This window comes from Poeciliopsis prolifica, unplaced genomic scaffold (assembly GCF_027474105.1).
Source record: "Poeciliopsis prolifica strain line A6 unplaced genomic scaffold, Auburn_PproV2 SCAFFOLD012, whole genome shotgun sequence".
Classification (NCBI taxonomy): domain Eukaryota; kingdom Metazoa; phylum Chordata; class Actinopteri; order Cyprinodontiformes; family Poeciliidae; genus Poeciliopsis; species Poeciliopsis prolifica.
Window position 1 is genome coordinate 1,946,628 of NW_026562387.1, and position 4,614 is coordinate 1,951,241.

Sequence of the window (4,614 nt, forward strand, 5' to 3'; positions counted from 1 at the left end):
CACAAGAGGGATAAAAGAAGCATAAACATGATAAAATTCCAATTAAGAATATGGCTGACAGCCCCCACTGGCTGCAGCCCCGTGTTTAAAAGAGCATCAAAAAGCTTTGAACACTTTCAGAAAACATGTAGGTGGAGCTTTGATTCCCCTCCGTTCACATCAAAGCGTCGCAGCCTATATGTCGCATGATTTATTATTTCTGATGAAGGTGTTAATGTGGAATGAGCAGTCTTTAAATGCTGCATCTTTTATGCACTTTTATGCATGAGGCAAGTAAACTGAAAACAGCAGCTTTTAAAAAATGACATTTGGCTTTTCAGCTTTTTGTTGTTTTGTTTTGTTTTTTTCCCCCAGCATGTCTAAATATTGCATTGTAGTCTAGTTTTATTCTTTCATTTGGAGGTTAAAACTTTGTTGCCTTTCCCCCGGCATCCCCTCATGACTGAAGCAACAGAGAAATGTTTCAGGATGCTGCATTCTGCGTCATACATGAAGGATGGAATCTTACATGGTACTATAAAGCCCAGTAGATCAAGCAGGAAATGTTCACTATTAAACGTTATCGGAGTCGTTACAAATTGATTGATTTATTGAAAGTCTCCTTCCTCTTCCTTTCAAACTTGGCCACATTAGCTCTGTTTCCATAACGATTGTGCGCAAAACTTTGCCTGTATTCCGCTAATATTTAAAGTACACTTCACAATTGCCATATATATATATATATATATATATATATATATATATATATATATAATATATATATATATATATATTTTTTTTTTTTTTTTTTTTTTTTTTTTTTTTTACTAAATATAAGTTAAAATCACAAGTGAATAAGTTTGTTCATGTGACCAGTCGTAAAAAAAAAAAAAACATGCCGGGTTGTCGTCCTTCTACCACTTCCGGTCGTCTTCTCCGTCATTTTCGCCAGAAGTAAAAGCCGGTTGTCATCACGTGACTTCTGTAATAAAAAAAAAGTGTCTCCCTTACAGAATCAGTAAAATATGTGCTTTCTGTATTAAATGTCTTAAATCAGTGCTGCCATTTGATTTTCTTTTTTTAATTGTGAGATTAATCACATTCTGGCGCCATGATTAATCAAGATTAATCACTATGCTCAACTCTGTCAACTTATTATTATTATTTTTTAAACCTGCTATTGTCTCAAACCAGACGTGTGTTTTACTGCTCAGACACTAGATTGTATCAGGTCAGATAACGCCAAGTACTCTGTCAAGTTATTGCAGTCTACTTGAAGATAACTGCTGATATTTTCTGTTGGTTTGCGCCATCTGCTGGAGACAACGATCATTTCAACTTTGTTTAGAAAAGCTCGTCGACTGAAAAATAACGTTATCTCATGCCAGGACAAAAGCCACATCAAAGTCTGGCTGATGGGTCAGGTTTCTGGTGACAAGTAGAGCCACAGCTTGTCCTTCAAGCGCACCGTAGTCGTGTGACGTTATTGGTCAAAATCTAAGGTAAATACGGCTGTGACGCATCAGTGATGACATTCAAATGAAGCCGGGGAGAAATGGACAAAATAATGCAAAAAATCCGATTGCGATGGCCGGGAATCGAACCCGGGTCAACTGCTTGGAAGGCAGCTATGCTCACCACTATACCACCATCGCATGGAATGATGTGAAGTCCTCGGCAATAAGACGGAACAGCCCTGGGCGGGTGTGCAGGATGAGACGGAATGTGTGTCTGGATGGAGTCATGAATTCCGACTGTTTATTTGCAACAAGAAAGTTTCAATTTGTAGCAAAATTAGACTCGGAAACATTTAAAGCAAAATGTTTCCGTCTCCAAATCACTGAGCAGTTCTGGAAAGTTGTTTTTGTTTTGTTTGTTTGTTTGTTTGTTGTTGTTTTTTTTAAAGGAAAACAATAAAGATAATCTGTATAAAACAGGGGCGTCCTAACTTTATATTACCTGGGCCAAAATCATCAACTCAATTATTTTAATCGTTGAAAATGAAAATGATACTGATCACTTGTTTCCGACTCAAAAATGACAACAACTAAGCATGAAAAACCATCAAGCATCAAACTCAGAACAGTTTTTTGTAGGACGGGAACGTGTGAATCATTGCAGACCCAAAATGTCAAAAGGGTTTCGCATAATTTATTTATTGAAAGAAAAGCAACTATTTAGGTACTTAAGTATTTATGTTTACATTTCGTATCTGATTTATGACAGTTTTTAATTTTTTCTTTGGCTAAAATTGGTTTATATTTATGCATATTTAAAGTTTAAGTATTAACTTCTTTAACGGATTAAATGTATTGTGTTTGGTTAAGGTATCTATATGTAACCAGGTGAAAAATTGGTGCCTGTAAAATACATTTTGTGAACCTTGTTTTGCGTTTATGTTGTTGCAGTTGTCGTTTTTGCCACCGTGTGGCGCTATTGTAACGGAGATAGTTGAAAAAACTGTCTTGCTTAGCGCACTCCGGACGGGTTGGAGCCGAGACCGGCAGGGAAAGACGACATTAACGGCCACTGTAGGTGAGAGTAAAGATTTTCGGGTGTTAACGGTTAACCTTCCTTTTATAAGCTAAAGTAATGACGTTGCTGACTTTATGTCGCTCTGTTTCGAGGAGCCACTGCCGTTTTTTCACGGTCTTTTCTGTGAAGCTGTATTATAGAAATGCTGCTAATGCGCCATTTTGTTGAAGCTGTTGTTGGTCAGGAGCTTTAAACTAGCGTCTTACAGACTGTTTACATAACAGAAAACAATTTTTGCTCTTGAAATTTTTTTTATTATTTTGTTTTTGCAAAAGAAAATAGTTCTTTTGGATAGTAACAAAACATTTTTTTTTTAATTTAGAGTTGCTGCTGCTTCACATAAATATTGTTTTTGTTCTGGGGACTGTCTGCAAAGGAAAGTAAAAAACAAACAAACAGAAAACTGTTAAGATGTTACATATTTTTTGACCAAATGTAATTAGAAGTTTTTTAAAGACAGAAAATGCAGAGTATCTTCTATGTATATAAAAATATACATACTGATATCATAAATATTTATATCAATTTAAGAGCAATCAAATTTCTATGTTAGAGTAATATTTAGGCATATGGCACAGTGACATTTTACATTGCATAACACAAGGAATGATGGTTATCAGTGATAACAGATTACATATGCTACATGTGTAATCTCAGTATGAAATACTTCTACTAATTCCTAATCCACCAGATTGTGGTTTTTAGGATAATCCCACATGGTGGCTTTCTGGAAAGTCAATGTTTGTGTTTCTCACAAATGGAAGCCGTGGCATTAGTGTTGTGTTTGGTAAACTAAAAGAGAGAGATGGAGATTTTTGGAGAAGACAAGAGGCATAAATGTTGCGATAGTTCCAAAGCCACATGCAACACTTGAGCCGGATTCCTGATTTGTGTTCATAATCCAGAACACGAAACACACAAAGAAGTAGTACAGCCTCTTCGGAATCGTTTTATTTTGGATAAAGTGGAAGGTTTTCAATCACAAAGTGCTAATTTAAGGTCACAGCTCAGCATTAGCAACAGCAGGCCAGTTTGTGACACTACAAAAAACATTGTTTTATCATTTATTTTTTGGGAATTCTTTAAGTGTTCTATCCAAGATTTCTTTTTTGTTGCTATTTAAATGATATCAAAAGTACTTTTCATTTAAAACATGGCACTTTTGTTAAATAAGTCATTGCAGCCATTACGGATTAAGATGGAACTTGTAACTTATCTTAAAAGAATTTTAGTCAAGTTGACTGAAAAACGACACAGACTCATTTTGGGTCTTTGCTATTGAAGTTGGAATAAAACACTAATCTTGGGCACCTGATAACAGGAGTATGAAAACACGAGCACGAGTTTCGAGTGACACATTCCTCCAAATGTGGAAAAGCTGGCAGTAATTAACTGCTGCTACAGCTCCATCTAGTGGAGCCTGGCTGTAAACGTCTCTTAATGACGGCTGGTGGGTAAGATGAGGTACAAACGTGATCACATTCTAATATCTGATATTCTTTTTTTTCTGAAGAAAAGCCGGGAAAACACAGCTTAACAGGTAAAAAAAGAAATAAATTAACGTATTCCGTTGTCGGCAGGATTCGAACCTGCGCGGGGAGACCCCAATGGATTTCTAGTCCATCGCCTTAACCACTCGGCCACGACAACATAGGATATTACTGGTGATGTCATCAGTCTCGTCTTATATACCAGGTGGTGTGTCACTCAGTTGATTGTGTGAAAGTGCAATATTCCTTGGGGAAAATTTGAATACTGCGAAAAAGGTTATTATTGGAAACTCTTTGTGCAAAACCCTACTCAGCCAATTAATTCAAAAAGCGCCTGAAGGTCACATGCTCCATAACATAGAGGATTGTTGCTCTAATGCATTTAAAAGGAGCCCAACCAAATACTGAGTGCGCAGACATTTCAGAAGCCTGATATTTGTGCTTAAAACATCCTTTTTTGATTGGTCTAATACGATATTTTAATTTTCTTAGTGCATTTCGTCTTCTCCTTACCAGTAAACCACAATCATTAGAATCGCAAAAACTAAAAGCTTGAAATATTTTACTTTGTGTGTAATGACTATTTAAATGAAGTTTTTCAGCAGAGAGG

The 4,614-nt window shown here is 36.2% G+C and overlaps 2 non-coding genes across 2 annotated transcripts; both read right to left on the minus strand.

The window, feature by feature from the left end:
- Nucleotides 1–1,562: 1,562 nt before the first annotated feature.
- trnag-ucc (transfer RNA glycine (anticodon UCC)) lies at nucleotides 1,563–1,634 on the minus strand. The gene has a single exon. It is a non-coding gene; the product is annotated as a tRNA-Gly (tRNA).
- Nucleotides 1,635–4,082: 2,448 nt separating this feature from the next.
- On the minus strand, nucleotides 4,083–4,164 carry trnas-aga (transfer RNA serine (anticodon AGA)). Its single transcript has one exon. It is a non-coding gene; the product is annotated as a tRNA-Ser (tRNA).
- Between the last annotated feature and the right edge of the window lie 450 nt (nucleotides 4,165–4,614).